This window comes from Bufo gargarizans, chromosome 1 (assembly GCF_014858855.1).
Source record: "Bufo gargarizans isolate SCDJY-AF-19 chromosome 1, ASM1485885v1, whole genome shotgun sequence".
NCBI classification, from domain to species: Eukaryota; Metazoa; Chordata; class Amphibia; order Anura; family Bufonidae; genus Bufo; species Bufo gargarizans.
The window spans coordinates 32028399-32049028 of NC_058080.1; positions in this window are offsets into that span (position 1 = coordinate 32028399).

The following is a 20630-nucleotide window of genomic DNA, read 5'->3' on the forward strand; positions in this document are numbered from 1 at the left end:
CCCTTTTATTGATCACCCCCCTGTCTTTAATCACCCCCCTGTAAGGCTCCATTCAGACGTCCGTATGTTTTTTACGGATCCACGGATACATAATTCGGATCCGCAAAACACATACGGACGTCTGAATGGAGCCTTACAGGGGGGTGATCACCCATATAGACTCCCTGATCACCCCCCTGTCATTGATCAGCCCCCTGTAAGGCTCCATTCAGACATCCATATATTTTTTATGTATCTACGGATACATGGATCGGATCCGCAAAACACATACGGACGTCTGAATAGAGCCTTACAGGGGGGTGATCAATGACAGGGGGGTGATCAATGACAGGGGGGTGATCACCCATATAGACTCCCTGATCACCCCTGTCATTGATCACCCCCTGTAAGGCTCCATTTAGACATTTTTTTTGGGCACAAGTTAGCGGAAATAGATATTTTATTTTTATTTTATTTTTCTTACAAAGTCTCATATTCCACTAACTTGTGTCAAAAAATAAAATCTCACATGAACTCACCATACCCCTCACGGGGTATAAAAATTGTTTAGACATTTATATTCCAGACTTTTTCTCACGCTTTAGGGCCCCTAAAATGCCAGGGCAGTATAAATACCCCACATACATGTGACCCCATTTCGGAAAGAAGAAACCCCAAGGTATTCCGTGAGGGGTATATTGAGTCCATGAAAGATTGAAATGATTGTCCCAAGTTAGCGGAAAGGGAGACTTTGTGAGAAAATACAAAAAAAAAATCAATTTCCGCTAACTTGTGCCCAAAAAAAAAAATTCTATGAACTCGCCATGCCCCTCATTAAATACCTTGGGGTGTCTTTTTTCCAAAATGGGGTCACATGTGGGGTATTTATACTGCCCTGGCATTTTAGGGGCCCGAAAGCGTCAGAAGAAGTCTGTGATCCAAATGTCAAAAAATGCCCTCCTAAAAGGAATTTGGGCCGCTTTGCGCATCTAGGCTGCAAAAAAGTGTCACACATCTGGTATCGCCGTACTCAGGAGAAGTGGGGCAATGTGTTTTGGGGTGTCCTTTTACATATACCCATGCTGGGTAAGATAAATATTTTGGTCAAATGCCAACTTTGTATAAAAAAAATGGGAAAAGTTGTCTTTTGACAAAGATATTTCTCTCACCCAGCATGGGTATATGTAAAATAACACCCCAAAACACATTCCCCAACTTCTCCTGAGTACGGCAATACCAGATGTGTGACACTTTTTTGCAGCCTAGGTGGGCAAAGGGGCACACATTCCAAAGAGCACCTTTCGGATTTCACCGGTCATTTTTTACAGATTTTGATTTCAAACTACTTCTCACACATCTGGGCCCCTAAAATGCCAGGGCAGTATAATTTTATATATAGTTTTTATTTTTTGTCACAAGTTAGTGGAATATGAGACTTTGTAAGAAAAAAAAAATAATAATCATAATTTTCTGCTAACTTATGACAAAAAATGAAAAGTTCTATGAACTCACTATGCCCATCAGTGAATACCTTAGGGTGTCTACTTTCCGAAATGGGGTCATTTGTGGGGTGTTTGTACTGTCTGGGCATTGTAGAACCTCAGGAAACATGACAGGTGCTCAGAAAGTCAGAGCTGCTTCAAAAAGCGGAAATTTTAATATTTTTTTTATTTTTTTTGATTTTCAAAATACTTTATTGAAATCAAAGAGATGAAACAAATGGAGGTTACAACCTCGCAGTTAAAGAAAAACAGACACAAGTAACAATAGCGTCACAGTATACATTGACAGGCCATATTGGCAGTATCATCATGAGATAACATTTCAGTCAATAAATATCTTGAACATTGCTGGATAATATAGTAATCATGAGTGGGTTGGTATGGGTGCCGAAGGTATATGACTCGTACAGAGAAAGGATGCAAAGCTTGTAAAGCTCGTTTGGGTCAAAGAGATCATGTTAGGAGGAGATTGCGATTTCAACTTAAATAGACCCGAGAATTTCAGACTAAAGATGGAATTGGGACTCCTGAACGTCTTCCACTCCTTCCACACTCCCATAAAACTTTGAAAGTTCCTTAATTCCCAAGAGGAGATTTCTTCAAATCTATGGATTTGATCTACTTTTAGAAGCCATTGGTCAATGGAAGGGGTTTCAGTAGAGAGCCAGAGTCTTGGGATGAGAAATCTGGCAGCTGCTATCAAGTGCTTAAAAAGAACTATGTTAGTGATCTTCTGTCCGGACGGAAAGACGTTCAGGAGTGCTATTTCAGGAGAAGGGATTAGATCTGCTCCACAAATGTGGTTAGCTAACTGGAAAACTTTCTCCCACCACCTAAAGAGTCTAGGGCATCTCCACCATATGTGAGTAAAGGAGCCTCTGTCTGACCAACATCTCCAGCATCTATCACAACCTGATACCGAGTATCTGGAGACAATATCCGGAGTTTTGTACCATCTAGTCATAATTTTATAACCGTTCTCCTGAATACGGACGCATCTAGATGACTTATGCGGAGATAGCAGGATGGTGGCAATTTCTTTGTTGGTAAAGGATCGGTTTAGTTCTTTCTCCCATAGGCCAATGAAAGAAGGTAAAACATTAGAAGTATGGGATCTAAATCGACTGTATAACTGCGATATGGTCTTTGTGGGACCTAATGAGTTATCGATCAGGCTCTCAAACCATGTTAGAGGTCTTATTAACTCTCCCACCAAAACGTGTAGGGACAGGTATGTATTAATAAAGTATATTGGGTTATTAAGTGTACAGGAGGGAGGGATTGCAAGACTCTCTCTCAATTTATTCAATGAAAAAGGGATGTTGTCAGTGAGTAGGTCCCTCAAACTAATGTCAGAATCTCTTAGACGTGTGGGCATGCTATCTTGTAATACTTTAGGAGCAGTACATAGAATATCCCCTACCCGTAGAAGAGGCGAGGGAAAGGGAACATGGAGGTAGGTAGATTGGAACCATTTCCAAGCATTGTAAGTGGCCTTAATTATAGGGGTTGCTTCTGAAGGAAGGGGGGAAGACATTTGTACCCTAACAGGAGCGCTCTAAAGGATTAGTTAATTAATGACTGTTCCATACGGACCCAGGATTTGTGAGAGGGGGCTCTCAACCAGTCCAAAGCTCTGGCCAACAGGACAGCCTTCCCGTATAGTTCCGGGTCTGGAAGGGCAATTCCTCCCGAGGCTTTGGGTCTGTTTAAGGTGGTATACGAAAGGCGAGCTTTCTTCCCCATCCAGATAAAAGCGCTAAATAGTGAACGAAGAGAAGTGTAGTATGAGGAAGGGATAGGGAGTACCTGAATTAGATAGGTCAGTTTAGGTAAAACCAGGGAAGTGAGTAAATTTTTTCTGCCAAACCAAGATAGGATTGGCAAGTCCAAATTTTTAAGGGACGTAGAGATATGGCTCAAGAGGGGTAAATAATTTAAAGCAAACAGCTGGGAAGGGTCGTTGCTAATTTTAACCCCTAAGTATGTTAAGTGGGGACTTGACCAATTAAAAGGTGATTCTTTTTCTAATCGTTTTGCCAGGCAGCGGGAGAGGCCGATTTGAATAATCAGGGATTTACCATGGTTAACTTTGAAATTGGACAATTTACCAAACACCTCTAAATGATGATAAATCTTAGGAAGAGCAACAGCAGGGTTGCTGATCATCAACAGTAAATTGTCGGCAAAGGCCGCCGTCTTATGTTCCTGATCCCCCAGATCTACCCCTCTGATGTCTCTATCGGATCTAATGGTTTGCAGAAGGGGTTCCATGGTTAAAACAAAAAGAAGGGGGAAAGGGGACAGCCCTGTCTAGTACCATTTCTAATAAGAAAAGGGGAAGAAATAATATTGTTGACCAAAATGGAGGCGGAAGCCTTTGAGTACATGGCTTCTATGGCTGAGAGGAAAGGGGCCGGGAATCTTTGCGCGGAGAGAACCATATGCATAAATGACCATTTAACCCTGTCGAAAGCCTTCTCAGCATCTGTGCTGAGAAGGACTAAAGGCAAGGATTTCTTCTTTGCGTGAAAGAGGATATTAAGGACTCTAGCAGTGTTATCCTTGCCCTCTCTCCCCCTAACAAAGCCAGTTTGATCTCTGTGGATCAAAGAAGGCAAGATCAAAGCTAGACGATTTGCCAGTAATTTGGCTAGCAGTTTAAGGTCAATGTTAAGGAGAGAGATAGGCCTATAGCTAGGGCAAAGTGTTGGGTCCTTGCCCTCTTTGGGGATTAGCACAATGTGTGCTTTGGTCATGTCACTAGATAGAGGGGTATTGGATAATGTTTGGTTAAAGAGAGGAATTAGATGAGGAATAAGGGTATCATGAAATGTTGAATAATATGATATAGGTAGGCCATCTGGGCCTGGGCTTTTCCCTTTGGGGGAGCTCCGTACAACCTCTAGAAGTTCCTTTGGTGTGAAAGGGGAAGCTAGCATCGCTCTATTTTCCTCAGTCAGAGTAGGGAGGTGTAGCTTCTCTAAATAGGCAGAAAGAGGAGGTGAGGGTTCAGAGGAGGAAAGGGGGGAGGAGTGGGTGTCTATGTTGTATAGGGACTCATAAAAATCTCTAAATTGCGATGCGATTTGTTCTGAGTCAAAGGTATAAGTGACTGGCCCAGTTGTGAGTTTGTGGACAAAGTTGGTTGACCTCCTCCCTTTGACCCTACTCATCACAAATCTCGAAGACTTGTTCCCGTGGGCAAAGATCTTGTGTTGTGAGTTGAGGTAGTACTTTGCTGAGAGAGAGAGTTAAGAATGTCTTTAAGAGAGCATCTATATCCATTTAACTCTTCTAGGTGAGTCTTGAGTAGGGAGACTTTATGTGTTTGTTCTAGTTTAGTGATATTCACATGTAGTTCATCTATTTGTTTGTTCCTTGATTTTTTAAGATAAGTTCCGATGCTAATACATTGGCCTCTAACAACCGTCTTGTGAGCATCCCAGAGGGTCTTAGCAGAGATTTCTGATGAGGCGTTTAGGTCAAAAGACTGTCTCAATTTTTGATCTGGCCTCAGGATTACCTAGTAATTGCTCATTCAACCTCCAAGGTTTAGGGGTTTTATTTTTTCTTGGAGGAGTGAGGGTCAGGTAAATAGGGGAGTGATCGGATAGTAGGATGTTGCCTATTTTTGCGTCTTTGCAGTATTGCAGGTGGTTTTTAGAAACAAAAAGGTAGTCCAGACGCTGATATGAGTCATGAACTGTTGAGTGAAAGCAGTAGTCTTTAGTGTCTGGATGAAACGTTCGCCAAACATCAATAAGATGAGCTCTCCATAACTTCGAAGTCAGGGAACGTACTGCTGATTGGGAATGTGCGGATCTGCCAAAAGAAGAATCCAAAAGAGGATTCATTACTAGATTGAAGTCTCCTCCCATCACCAAAGTTCCTTCCCCAAAATTGTTCACTTTCTCTAAAAATGTTTTTTAGCCAGGGAATTTGTTTCTTATTAGGAACATATACGTTGATAAAGGTGTAAGTGTGTTGGGCGATTATTCCCTTCAGCATTAAGAACCTACCCTCAGGATCCAAAACCTGGTCTATATGCTGGAATTGGATTCCCCTCTGCATTCCTATACTGACCCCTTTTGAATTGGAAGAGTTAGAACCGCTGTGGTACCATTGGGAGAAATATGAATGTGAAAGATTGGGGAAACGGCCTAGCTTCAGGTGCGTTTCCTGAAGAAAAACCACCTTTACCCCTTCTCTTCTCAGCATTCCAAATATCTGACCCCTTTTAGCAGGCGAGTTAAAGCCTCTTACATTGTAAGATGCTATCTTGAGGTCATCCATCTGGGATACGAGAGGAGATAAATTCCGAGCAAGTTATGTGCAGATGACGAAGTTTAGGCTTGTAGTGAAAAAGACCAATAATCAGAGTTGGGGAGAAGTCAAACCTTCGATGTGCAGCCCATACCAAAGCCATCCTTCTGAAGTCTTCAGGTGACGCGGTAACATTAATAACATGGTAACTAAAATAACAAGAGAAAAACAAAAGGCATAAGCAGTATATCTGCAGAGACATAACTCAATGTGGGGGGGAATACGGGTAAGCCTTTAAAGTACAGAGCTTTACCAGAGACACTTCAGACTAGTATCAGAGGAAGGGAGCGAACCAGTGGAACACAACCCGCTCTAATACTACCGACCAAAGCAAAGGAAAGCCCTAAGAGAATAGGGGCCAGAGACTGGAGGAGAGCAGACGTTTCAGCTTCTTTACTGCTATGTATTGGAGAGGAAACAAGGGGGGGGAGGGGGTATAGGGTAAGGAGGGGGGGGGGAGGGACTAGGTTGAGGAGGGGGCGATCAGGCGAGCAACTAGAGATAATACATTCGGTTATTAAAACCAGTAAACTTATACTTATAAGCAAGAGAGATCAAACATTCCTTCAATCACTGTCAGGAAGCATAGAACAGATGTAGAGATCATCACACTTAGTAGACTCCAGAGGGATCAGAAAGAGTCCGTGGAGAGGCGTCGCGGAGTAATGGAGTTGGTTTTCTTTCTCTGGCGCTTGGATTTAGGGGTCCTCCTGGCTTCAAAAAGCTGTGGCTTTGGAACCTCAGGCAAGGATGCAACATCTTGGATTAGGTCCCAGTTCTCAATTTCCATATTAGGAATGTATAAATGTTGGAACATTTGATCCAGGTCAGCGTGGGTTCTGATGGTGATCCTGCTCCCGTTGAATAAAAACGAAATGCCAAAGGGGAAGGTCCATCTATAGGTGATTTTCCTTTGAATGAGCCACTCTGTCAGGGGTTTAAGTACCTTACTTTTTTTCAGTGTGATCGGTGCCAAGTCCTGGTACACATGAATGCGATAATCCCTGAATAGGACTTCAGATTTCTTCCTGGCGCACTCCAGCATAGCTTCTTTATCTTGGAAGTTTAGGAACCGGCATATTATATCTCTCGGCGGTTCAGCCGGTTTCGGTTTTGGTCTGAGGGCCCTGTGCGCTCTTTCTATGATCGGGCTGGGATAGTCGGGACCTAGGAGTTGCTCACACAAGGCCTTCATTGCCTCCGGTATTTCTGAGGCTATGATCGATTCAGGCAGGCCTCGGAACCTCAGGTTGTTCCTCCTGCCTCGGTTCTCCTGATCTTCCAAGGCCACATAGACGCTGTTCAGGTGGGTTTGAACCATTTGTAAGCTCGTAGAAGCCGCCGCCTGGAAGTCTAACGCAGCGTGGTGCGCCGCCTCCAGATCCTCTACTCTACCCCCGATATGTTTAATATCTTGTCTCATGGAAGAGACTTCACTCACCAGTGGTTCCAGGGCTTTGGTGAGGACCGACTTCAGGTATTTCCTGGATATGGGGAGGTTTTGACGTCCACTCGTTTCTTCTGAATCGCTGTCTCTATCCTCCGAGTTCATGTACTCGTCTTCGGGTGCAGCCGCGGGCGCCATTTTAGTTTCTTTAGCGACGTGTACAGCCGCCGCTTTTTTGATGAACTTATCCATGTCCCCGGAGGTAAACGCTATAACTTTTACCCAAACCATTTTTTTTTACCCAAACATTTTTTTTTATCAAAGACATGTAGAACAATAAATTTAGCGAAAAATTTACATATGGATGTTGTTTTTTTTACAAAATGTTACAACTGAAAGTGAAAAATGTAATTTTTTTGCAAAAAAATCGTTAAATTTCGATTAATACCTAAAAAATTAAAAATGTCAGCAGCGAGGAAATACCACTAAATGAAAGCTCTATTAGTGAGAAGAAAAGGAGGTAAAATTCATTTGGGTGGTAACTTGTATGACCGAGCAATAAACGGTGAAAGTAGTGTAGTGCAGAATTGTAAAAAGTGGCCTGGTCATTAAGGGTGTTTCAGCTAGGGGGGTTGAAGTGGTTAAAGGGGAAACATTAGATTTAAAGTTACCGATATAAGATCAGATTGTATTGCGATTATATGTATGTGAGGTCTGAGCAATCAGATATTGGCCAGCGCTGTGATGTACCTGTCTAGTTAAGTGACATTACGGTATTGGGTGTGCTGCTGGTTCGCCTCCCCGTGGTGCACCCTGGAAAATGCTAAATAAACCTACCAATACTTTTTGTCCGACATAAAAAGCTCATGGACATAAAATTAAATCTCTATATATTGTGTGTATGGTATATAGTGTGTGGTGTATATTGCATGCTAGGAAAATGGACGTGCTATGTGTATGTGATAGATATTTATCTGTTGTCCATGCAAGTAACAAGAATACTCAGTTCACCAATCAGTAGTATCTTCTATTGGGGGGAGGCGGCGGAGGAAAACTGCAACTTATGAGATATTAATGAAGCAGTGAATTCAACTGCGGCTGATTAGATAGGTTAAATACCTGACACATAAATATTAGCCCCTAGTCTGCATTCTAGTTACCCCAAATAACTGGACAAAGAGTAATAAATAGGCGAGCAAAAAGAGTTCACACCAGAACCTTACAAAAGACAGTTCATTTCATTCACCCCACTCCGGGATCTGAATATATATAAGAAGATTGGATGTAAACCCGATAGTTTTAACCTACTCGTTTTTGTTGGGATTTTTAAGGAATTGAAATAAAGTTTATAATTTTATATGTAGATAGAACCCCTAAAGGGATATTCATTAGATCAGACGATCGATTGTGAGAATAACACCACTATAAAGGCTCTCTGCAGCGAGGAATCAGCAATTATTTTGTTTTACGTCACACATAAATTTTAATCGCATCAATTTTTTTTCTGTCCAAATCAAATTTTTAACAATCCGCTTATCTCTACAAGCCATGTAGGCGACACACCAAAGGTGCTCTGGTCACATCAGACAAAAGTTGAACTTTTTGGCCTAAATGCAAAACTAACCCTACACATCAAACTGAACACACCATCCCCACCTTGAAACATGGAGGTGGCAGCATGATACTGGGGGGAGGCTTTTCTTCAGCAGGGACCGGGACGCTGGTCAGAGTTGATAGGAAGATGGATGGAGCGAAATGCAGAAAAAGTGGTAGAGGCTGCAACAGACTTGAGAATGGGGCGGAGGTTCACCTTCCAGCAGGACAACAACCCTAAAGATCCAGCAGAGCTACAATGGAAGGAAATCGATCCATGCATCTTCGTATATTGCACCACTCAATCGGTATTTTGTGGAAGAAGGTATATAGATCCCCTTAATCAATATTTGGCAGAAACAGGTATATAGCGCCACTCGTTCTGTATTTTTGGGAAGCAGGTATATCAAACCCCTTAATCAGTATTTTGTGGAAGCAGGTATATCAAACCCCTTAATCAGTATTTTGTGGAAGCAGGTGTATCGCAGGCCTCAATCAATATTTGGTGGAAGTAGGTATATCAATCCCCTTAATTAGTATGTTGTGGAAACAGGTATATAGAACCCCTTAATCATTATTTTGTGGAAGCAGGTTTATCGCATCCGTCAATCTGTATTGTGTGGAAGCAGGTATATCAAACCCCTTAATCAGTATTTGGTGGAGACAGGTATATTGCACCCCTCAATCAGTGTTTTGTGGAAGCAAGTATATCAAACCTCTTAATCAGTATTTTGTGGAAGCAGGTGTATCACAGGCCTCAATCAATATTTGGTGGAAGCAGGTATATCGGACCCCTTAATCAGTATTGTGTCTAAGCAGATATATCGCAGGCTTAATCAGTATTTGGTGGAAGCAGTTATATCAAATTCCTTAATCAGAATTTTGTGAAAGCAGGCCTTAATCAGTATTTAGTGGAAGCAGGTATATAGAACCCTTTACTCAATATTTGGTGCAAACAGGTATATCGCACCCCTCAATCAGTATTTTGTGGAAGCAGGTATATCGCACCCCTCAATCAGTATTTTGTGGAAGCAGGTATATAGAACCCCTTAATAAATATTTGATGGAAGCAGTTATATCAATCTTATAAATAAATATTTTGTGGAAGCAGGTATATCGCACCTCTTAATCAGTATTTTTGGGAAGCAGGTATATAAAACCCCTTAATCAATATTTTGTGGAAGCAGGTATATTGCACCCCTAAATCTGTTTTTTAGGGGCAACAGGTATATCACATCAGTTGCATTTAGTTATTCCAATAGCGTTTGTCCCTCTGTATAGCTGCCGTATAGCAGCAGAACCGCACGCAACTGCTGCATAATACAAATTCACACCCCTCAGTATATTACTCCTATCGATAGTATACCTATACCAGACCTTAAAAGGAGTTTTGTGGCCCTATTAGCAAGCGTTTGCTGTCCCTAACAGTCTTTTTCTGCTGCACAAAGCAACCTCTCCCTACACTGAATGTAAAATAGCTGCCAGATCGGGTTCTGTTATAGGGTGGGGGGGTGTCCATAGCCGAAACGTCTCAATTGGCTGTCCTGTCCCACCTGATGGATGTGTCATGGGTCAAAGTTCGGCCGAATGCAAAAGAATATGGTGCATGCGAACATCGCCATATGTTTGCATGTTCGTTGAATCGTCAACACGCAAAGTTCACCAGCGAAACGACCACCAGTTGAACGTAAATAGTATGGAGGTTAACAAAAGGTTAATGTATGCTGGTTGGTGTTTCATACCATTGTGTTTAGTCTGTATTTGTATGGCTTGAAAAAGGCTTATATGAAAGGAGTATTCCACATCGAGAAAGTGATCCCCTTTAAGTGGAAATGTTGCTATGCTTCATATATGTCTGTAACCTGAAGCTAGAAGAAATCGGACCTGCTGGCGTCACTCTTCTACGTAATATTCGGAGAACTGCTGGTGCTGTCTCCATTTACTTCTTATGATGGTGACGTCACTTTCTGTAGTCCACCCTTCTAGGTCTCCTCACTACTATTATCACATTTGTGCCTTTTCTCTTTTCCATCAGGTCCCGGTATCCCGCTGCTCAGACCCGTGTTTACCTGGAAGCCGGAAAATGGCGAGACCGACAATTCACACCTGCTGCTATGACTGCGTCCCATGTTCAGAAGGAGAGATATCCAATATAACCGGTATGTAGTAGTATGAGTTGTAGTACTGTGTTACCAGTGGTGATGATCAGAGATGAGCGAATCAAAGCTGACAAAGTGAAATTCGATCTGAATACGAATTTCCTCAAGTTTCGTGGAAACGAATCACATTTTTTCCTAAAATGACCACTACACATGTTAGGACATGGAGCAAGGAACGCTGGGAATGAGGAAACCCCCACAATGCCATGCATACATCTAATCAGCAGCCAGCCCTGTGATGTCACAGCCCTATAAATAGCCTCAGCCATCTTGGATTCAGCTTTTTTCCAATGCAGGGAGAGACGTCAGCAGGAGATAGGGACAGTGCTAGGAAAGACTTGAAAACTTATATTTTGCTCAATGTGGTGAAGTGAGAAAATTAAAGCCCTTTTTGGTGTGTAATAATTTCCTTTTTATTTACTTAAGTATGTCAGAGAAGTGACCAGTGATGGCCAGTTCGCATTGTTCGCCCGCAAATACATGCTGGCTGCCATCTTTTCTCACAAGTCTGGTGAGGCACAGGGAAGCCCTTACCTGTGCCTGTTCCGGGAGCCGGTCTTAAGCAAATGCGGTCACCGGGAGCAGGCAGTTCCGAGAACAGCCGTGGGGGCCTACATCAGGCTGTTCTCGGAACTGCCTGCGCCCGGTGACCGCATTTGATTTCAGACCGGCTCGCGCACAGGCACAGATAAGGGCTTACCTGTGCCTCGCCGAACTTGTGAGAAAAGATGGCAGCCCGCATGTGTTCGCGGGAGAACTATGTGAACTGGCCATTACTGGAAGTGACAGGCCCTGCACAAGGGAGTGGCAGAGGCCAAAATGTTTCGGGTGCAGGAACAGGTCACAGTAGAGTAAGGGGTCGTGGCAGCAGGGGTCATTTCGTTTGGCCTGATCTCCCAGTATCAGCTAGCGGTCGTGTCTTGACCAGCAACCCAGTGGTTCTTGAATGGTTGACTCGATCTTCGACTTCATCGCAAGTGACATCAGACACCCCCAGTCAAAAGTCGTTGGGTTCGTCAGACACAACCCTTAGTTGGCATGGAGCAGACCCTGTGCCCTCATCTGTCCTCAACCTGCCTCTGTCCTTTTCTGATCCCACAGCCAGAGAAGTATTATATGCTGTGGGCTCAGCTCCACTATACAGCGAGGACGAGCTACTAGAGGACAGTCAGCAGCTACTGCCCAGCCAAGATCCAGAGGAGACATCCGCCGCTTCCTCTAGTAGGTGGGCAAGTAGTGATGAGGATGGTGGTGTGGGAGCTGATGTTGTGAGCAGTCAGGCTCCTGGCTCAGAGATCATTGAGGAGGACATCAGTGACGTGCAGACACTACTCGATGTTGATTTAGCTGATCGCCAATTGAAAGCCGGGTGGCGAAGGGGCTTCATCAACATCGATAGAAGAGGGTGGCAACTTGCGTGTGAGGCAGCACTGGAGCCAGTAAGTCAGTAGCGTAGCCGGGATTCATCAGGGTGGCAGCAATGTGAGGTGAGATGTCAAACGTGCCTGGGTTAGACCACCCGCTTCGCAGGAGCATACTGGTCTGGAAAGTAGTGGTGCAGGGGTTCACAGATGCAGTGGCGGTAGCAGTCAGTCAGTGCGGAGTGTTGGAGGTAAAATCACCTACTCGGCGGTGTGAAAGTTTTTTGTTAAGCAGCCAGGGGAGGTGAACATGGCAATTTGTCAAATCTGTGGGCAGAAGGTGAAGCGAGGCCAGGGTGCCAATGCTGGCACCACAACGCTGCGTCAACATATGCAGCATCAATATAAAGTGCCCTTGTGGCACCAATCTGGTGGTCCAGCCTGCCGAAGCAACCTCTGCATCATCCAATGGCAAGCAGCCGATTTCAGGCAGTCAAGGCTCCACCAGCTCAGTCGAAGAAAGCTTTCTGTCCTCCCCATCATCTGCTGGTCCTGATGCTCCTGCTCCTGCTCCTCCTCCTCCTAGTCAGTCATTCCGTCAGCAATCGATCACCGAAGCGATTGCCAAGAGACAACAGTATGCGTGCACTCATCCAAAGGCACAGAAGCGGAATGTGCTCCTGGCCAATATACTGGTACTGTAGTCCCTTCCTTTCCAAATGGTGGACTCTGGATTTTTCAGAGAACTGATGACTTGTGTTGAGCCGAGGTGCAGAGTCCCAAGCCGTTATTTATTTGCCAAAAAAAGGTAGAATCATTTCAGAACTTTTTCCACCTTTAATGTGACCTATAAACTGTGCAACTCAATTGAAAAACCAACTGAAATCTTTAAGGTAGAGGGAAGAAAAAATAAAAAAATAAAATAATATGGTTGCATAAGTGTGCACATCCTTAAACTAATACTTTGTTGAAGCACCTTTAGATTTTATTACAGCACTCTGTCTTTTTGGGTATGAGTCTATCAGCATTGCACATTTTGACTTGCCAAGATGTCCCAATCTTCTTTGCAAAAACACTCCAAATCTGTCAGATTGTGAGGGCATCTCCTGTGCACAGCCCTCTTCAGATCACCCCACAGATTGTCAATCAGTTTCAGGTCTGGGCTCTGGCTGGGCTATTCCAAAACTTTAATCTTCTTCTAGTGAAGCCATTCCTTTGTTCATTTGGATGTATGCTTTGGGTTGTTGTCATGCTGAAAGATGAAGTTCCTCTTCTAGCAGAGGCCTGAAGGTTTTGTGCCAATATTGACTGGTACAGTATTTGGAACTGTTCATAATTCCCTCTAGCTTAACTAAGGCCCCAGTTCCAGCTGAAGAAAAACAGCCCTTTGGCATGATGCTGCCACCACTATGCTTCACTGTGGGGATGGTGTTCTTTTGGTGATGTGCAGTTTTGTTTTTGTCCCAAACATATCTTTTGGAATTGTAAGAAAAGGCTTTCGTCTTGCCCCTCTACCCCATAGCCCAGACAGATGAAGAATACGGGAGACTGTTGTCACATGTACCACACAGCCAAGACTTGCCAGATATTCCTGCAGCTCCTATAATGTTGCTGTAGGCCTCTTGGTAGCCTCCCAGACCAGTTTTCTTCTTGTATTTCTATAAATTTTGGAGCGACGTCCAGTTCTTGGTAATGTCACTGTTGTGCCATATTTTCTCCACTTGATGTTGACTGTCTTCACTGTGTTCCATGTTATATCTAATGCCTTGCACATTCTTTTGTACTCTTCTCCTGACTGATACCTTTTAACAATGAGATCCCTCTAAAGCTTTGGAAGCTCTCTGTGGACCATGGCTTTTGCTGTGGAATGTCACCAGGCAGTCTAATGTATTGCTGCCTTTATCTTGTTCACCTGCTGCAGCATTCATACTTAATCTGTTCTAATATACAAATAATTACTGTGTGTCAGACTCACCTGCTGCAGCATTAACATTAATCTGTTAATTTGTATATTGTGGTAATGTGTACAGTGCAGGACGACGTGTGCATCTCACCCAGATAACTGAAATCCAGAAAGCTGCAGTGGTTTCAGCAAAGTATAATTTGCAGAGACAGGTTTGTTTAGGTTCTGTTCTGGGCTGGATTTTATTTGGACTGGTAGGTAGGTTTGGTAGTGGGACCTCCCAGTCCACAACCCCCCCAGTACATGTCCTTTCGCTAGCCAGAGATGATCCCAGGTGAGGCTTGCTGACATCATCACTGGGGGAAATAAAAGAGATCCCAGACTGTCAGACTGAGGGAGTAATGCCTGGAAAGCTAACCTACATGGTTACAGCCTAGGAAGCTGGTGGACTTGCTAACTGTTGAAGCCTGATTCCCCATGTGTGAACTGTGCTCTATAGGTGAGATATAGACAACCTGTGTATTAGTTAGAACCCAGATGGGCAGGTGTTTATTTTGTTTTTAGGTTTTGTGGTCCTATAACCTCACCTCACCTAGTGACATTATAGCTGGGACAATGTCATGTACTGCTGAAGTGAAATAATAAAGCACTGTTTGAGATTTGAAACCTGCTTTTTGTCGAGAGGTCTGTCATCGCTGCCCTTCTTGAGAGAGTGATCCCTTATGATATGTATATATATATATATATATCTTTACTGTACGTCAGACTCAGTCTTAACAGGTGGCTTAAAATATTGCTGCATTTATCTCGCTCGCCTGCTGCGCCATTCATACTTAATCTGCTCTTATATAAAGACACTTACTATGTGTCAGACTAAGGGGTTATTTCCTGAAAGAAATACGTCTATAGGGGTTTTGGGGCATTTCTGGTGCAGATTGCGGCACAAAGGTTCTGTTTGCCAAAAACTGTGACTTTTCCCCGCTCACGTCAACTCTAAAAAAGTGGTCCAGGTGTGGGTGTGGTAAGGGGACGGGCTGGCAGGCCAGTCTGATTCATCATTTTCTATGCCAGGGAGTTGGCGTGGATTTAGAAGCGGCGGTGGTGCTGCTGGAGATCTGTCTAAAATGACGTTATTAATAAATGTCCCCTTATTTTCAACATACGGTTTTAATATATAGGCTAATTTATCTAGTACACCTGGCGCCATTCATACTTAATCTGTTCTGTTATACATAGACTTACTGGGCGTCAGACCCATTGTCAGCAGGCGGTCTAATATATAGGCTCATTTATCTAGTACACCTGGCGCGCCATTCATACTTAATGTTTTTTATTATACATAGACTTACTGTGCGTCAGACCCATTGTCAGCAGGCGGTCTAATATATAGGCTCATTTATCTAGTTCACCTGGCGCGCCATTCATACTTAATGTGTTCTGTTATACATAGACTTACTGTGTGTCAGACCCATTGTCAGCAGGCGGTCTAATTAATAGGCTCATTTATCTAGTACACTTGCTGTGCCATTCATATTTAATCTGTTCTGTTATACATAGACTTACTGTGCGTCAGCCCCATTGTCAGCAGGCGGTCTATTACATAGGCTCATTTATCTAGTACACCTGGCGCGCCATTCATACTTAATATGTTCTGTTATACATAGACTTACTGTGCGTCAGAGCCATTGTCAGCAGGCGGTCTATTATATAGGCTCATTTATCTAGTACACTTGCTGCGCCATTCATACTTAATCTGTTCTGTTATACATAGACTTACTGTGCGTCAGACCCATTGTCAGCAGGCGGTCTAAATATAGGCTCATTCATCTAGTACACTTGCTGTGCCATTCATACTTAATATGTTCTGTTATACTTTAAATGTTCTGTTACTGTGTGCGTCAGACTCAGTCTTAAAAGGCTGTCTAATATCTTGTTCACCTGCTGCAGCATTCATACTTCATCTGTTCTCATATACATAGACCTAGTGGGTTTCATCTTGTAACAGATATACGCCACTTTTTGTTGTATATCTGTTGCAACTTGCAACGCAAAGGTTTTTTGTGCCACAATCTGCGACTTTTGCCCACTTACGTCAGATGTAGAAAGCAGGACGTGGTGTGGGCGGGAAAGAAAATGGTCTAAATCTACACCAACAAGGGAGCTGGCAAAAATGTAGGCAGGCGGTAGATGTGCTGAAGGTATGTAGAGACCGGCGCCTCTACATAAATTCAGCAAATCCACCACCAGTTAAAGGGGTATTAAGGCCAGCGTCTAAAACGCAGCTCTTAATAAATGACCCCCACTGTGCATTAGATTTAGTATCAACAGCCGGTCTAGTATTCACCATATTTATCTTGTTCACCTGATGCACCATTCATACTTTTCTGTTATACATAGACTTACTGTGCGTCAGACTTAGTTTCAATAGGTGGTCTAATATATTGCAGTGTATATCTTGTTCACCAGAGAATGGAAGGGGGGTAGCAGCAGCCACAGCAACAGGCCAGATCTGCCACTGTCATCCAGCGGTTGTGTTTTGACCAACAGTCCAGCTGTACTGGAATGGTTGACTCGCTCTTCAACATCATCTCAGGTGACAGCAGATACACACAGCCAGGGATCGGTGGGTTGATACCACGCTTAGTTGGCATGGCCCAGGACCTGTCTCTGTGCCCTCACCTGTCGTGAAGCTGACTTTATCTTTTGCTACTGCTTTTGCTAGCCAAGCAATGGCAGCCGCCGGCTCTGCTCCACTTTTCAGCATAGATGAGCCTTTTGAGGACAGTCTTCAGTTACAGGCCAGCACAGACTTGGAGGAGAGATCCACTGCGGATTAGTTTAGGCGTGCAACTAGCGATTATGACAGTCGGTTAGGACCACATGTTGCGAGAGGTGAGGGATGTGTGCAAGAGACATGTGCCACTTGGAACCTGAGTTTGGGAAATATTTTTTTTACAGTAGAAATCAATTTATAAAGTTATTCCCTGAAGTCTTGCGAGACTTCGCAAAGTAATAACTTCAGCTCATAGGAGCCAATACATTTTAATGCTGTAAGGAGCGCTCACTCCATACAGTAGTGAAACGAAGTTATATGCGAATCGACTTCGGATGTTTCATCCGAAGTTGATTCGCTCATCCCTAGTGACATTAGTGAGGAACACACCGATGTAGATGACATTGGGAGCCTGGTGAAGAGGGGGCATCATCAGGGTCTAAGGGTGGCAGCATGCTGATGAGACAGCAGGGTGGAAGCGTACCCATGAGACAGCAGGGTGGAAGCACACCCATGAGAAAGCAGGGTGGAAGTGTACCCATGAGACAGGAGGGTGGAAGCATACCCACGAGACAGCATTGTGGAAGCGTACCCATGAGACAGCAGGGTAGAAGCGTACCCATGAGACAGCAAGGTGGAAGCGTACCCATGAGACAGCAGGGCGGAAGCGTACCCATGAGACAGCAAGGTGGAAGCGTACTCATGAGACAGCAGGGTGGTAGCGTACCCATGAGACAGCAGGGTGGAAGCACACCCATGAGACAGCATATCCATGAGACAGCAGGGTGGAAGAACACCCATGAAACAGCAGGGTGGAAGCGTACCCATAAGACAGCAGGGTGGAAGCGTACCCATGAGACAGCAGGGTGGAAGCGTACCCATGAGACAGCAGGGTGGAAGCATACCCATGAGACAGCAGGGTGGAAGCGTACCCATGAGACAGCAGGGTGGAAGCGTACCCATGAGGCAGCAGGGTGGAAGCGTACCCATGAGGCAGCAGGGTGGAAGCGTACCCATGAGACATCAGGGTGGAAGCGTACCTATGAGACAGCAGGGTGGAAGCGTACCCATAAGACAGCATTGTGGAAGCGTACCCATGAGACAGCAGGGTGGAAGCGTACACATAAGACAGCAGGGTGGAAGCCTACCCATGAGACAGCAGGGTGGAAGCGTACCCATGAGACTGCAGGGTGGAAGCGTACCCATGAGGCAGCTGGGTGGAAGCGTACCCATGAGACAGCAGAGTGGAAGCATACCCATGAGACAGCAGGGTGGAAGCGTACCCATAAGATAGCAGGGTGGAAGCGTACCCATGAGACAGCAGGGTGGAAGCGTACCCATGAGACAGCAGGGTCGAAGCGTACCCATGAGACAGCAGGGTGGAAGCGTACCCATGAGGCAGCAGGGTGGAAGCGTACCCATGAGGCAGCAGGGTGGAAGCGTACCCATGAGACATCAGGGTGGAAGCGTACCCATAAGACAGCATTGTGGAAGCGTACCCATGAGACAGCAGGGTGGAAGCGTACCCATAAGACAGCATTGTGGAAGCGTACCCATGAGACAGCAGGGTGGAAGCGTACACATAAGACAGCAGGGTGGAAGCGTACCCATGAGACAGCAGGGTGGAAGCACACCCATGAGACAGCGTATCCATGAGACAGCAGGGTGGAAGAACACCCATGAGACAGCAGGGTGGAAGCGTACCCATAAGACAGCAGGGTGGAAGCGTACCCATGAGATAGCAGGGTGGAAGCGTACCCATGAGACAGCAGGGTGGAAGCGTACCCATGAGACAGCAGGGTGGAAGCGTACCCATGAGACAGCAGGGTGGAAGCGTACCCATGAGACAGCAGGGTGGAAGCGTACCCATGAGACATCAGGGTGGAAGCGTACCCATGAGACAGCAGGGTAGAAGCGTACCCATGAGACAGCAGGGTGGAAGCGTACCCATGAGACAGCAGGGTGGAAGCGTACCCATAAGACAGCAGGGTGGAAGCGTACCCATGAGACAGCAGGGTGGAAGTGTACCCATGAGGCAGCAGGGTGGAAGCGTACCCATGAGACAGCATTGTGGAAGCGTACCCATGAGACAGCATTGTGGAAGCGTACCCATGAGACAGCAGGGTGGAAGCGTACCCATGAGGCAGCAGGGTGGAAGCGTACCCATGAGGCAGCAGGGTGGAAGCGTACCCATGAGGCAGCAGGGTGGAAGCGTACCCATGAGACAGCATTGTGGAAGCGTACCCATGAGGCAGCAGGGCGATAGCGTACTCATGAGACAGCAGGGTGAAAGCGTACCCATGAGACAGCAGGGTGGAAGCGTACCCATCAGACAGCAGGGTGGAAGCGTACCCATGAGACAGCAGGGTAGAAGCGTACCCATGAGACAGCAGGATAGAAGCATCACCATGAGACAGCAGGGTGGAAGAGTACCCATAAGACAGCAGGGTGGAAGCGTACCCATAAGACAGCAGGGTGGAAGCGTACCCATGAGACAGAAGGGTGGAAGCGTACCCATGAGACAGCAGGGTCGAAGCGTACCCATGAGACAGCAGGGTGGAAGCGTACCCATGAGACAGCAGGGTGGAAGCAGAGGGAGATGTACAGCCAAACACAGGAGGGGTAGACCGTCTGCTAGTCAGGAGACTACCTGTGAGGAAGGATATAGGTTTATGACAGCAGCAGCATACAGGCATAACGTAGGGGTGAAGGTAAAATGCTATACTTGGCAGTGTGAGAATTTTTCAGCATATCGCTGGTGGATGTTAGCGTGGCACTATACAGGATATGTGGCCAGAAGGTGATGTGCAGCCAGGGTGCTAATTAGTGATGAGCAAAGTTTTCAAAAATAAGATTAATTGCAAATTAATTCATCACTAGTGTTGGGCGCAAATATTAATAGCGAATATCGCCACATCGAGAATTTGCGAAGAAGTAGAATATAGTGCTATATATTCGCATTCACGAATAATCTAGATTTTTTTTCTCATCAGTAACCGCCCTTCTTGCTTGTGGGCCAATGAGAAGGCTGCAATGTCTTTGTCTGAGCTTAGCAACATCCCTAGCAACCAATAGGAAAGCTGCCTCCCCCTTACTATATAAGACCCTCCCCAGCCGCGATTTTCTGTAGTTTTATGGAGTTCTGAGAGAGAGCGCAGTGTCATTGCTGTGCTCTGTGCTTTACTGTTTAATTACGTTAGTTAGTTCGGCTACTTTCACAGTAGCGTTCGGGGCTCCGCTTGTGAGTTCTGTTTGAAGGCTCTCAGAAGCAGCCCCGAACGCATCCGTCCAGCCCTAATGCATTCTGAGTGGACGCGGATCTGCTCAGAATGCCTCAGTCTGGCAGCGTTCAGCCTCCGCTCCGCTCAGCAGGCGGACACCCGACCACAGCTTGCAGCCGCGCCTGGCCGTGCGGAGCCAAACGGATCCATCCAGACTTACAATGCAAGTCAATGGGGACGGATCCGTTTGACGTTGACACAATATGGTGCAATTTCAAATGGATCCGTCCCCCATTGACTTTTTCTGAAATATAATACAGACGGATCCGTTCTGAACGCAAGTGTGAAAGTAGCCTTAGTTAGTTAGATAGTTCGTTATCCCATATATATAATACAGATAGTCAGTGGGAGATAGTCCGTGTAGGT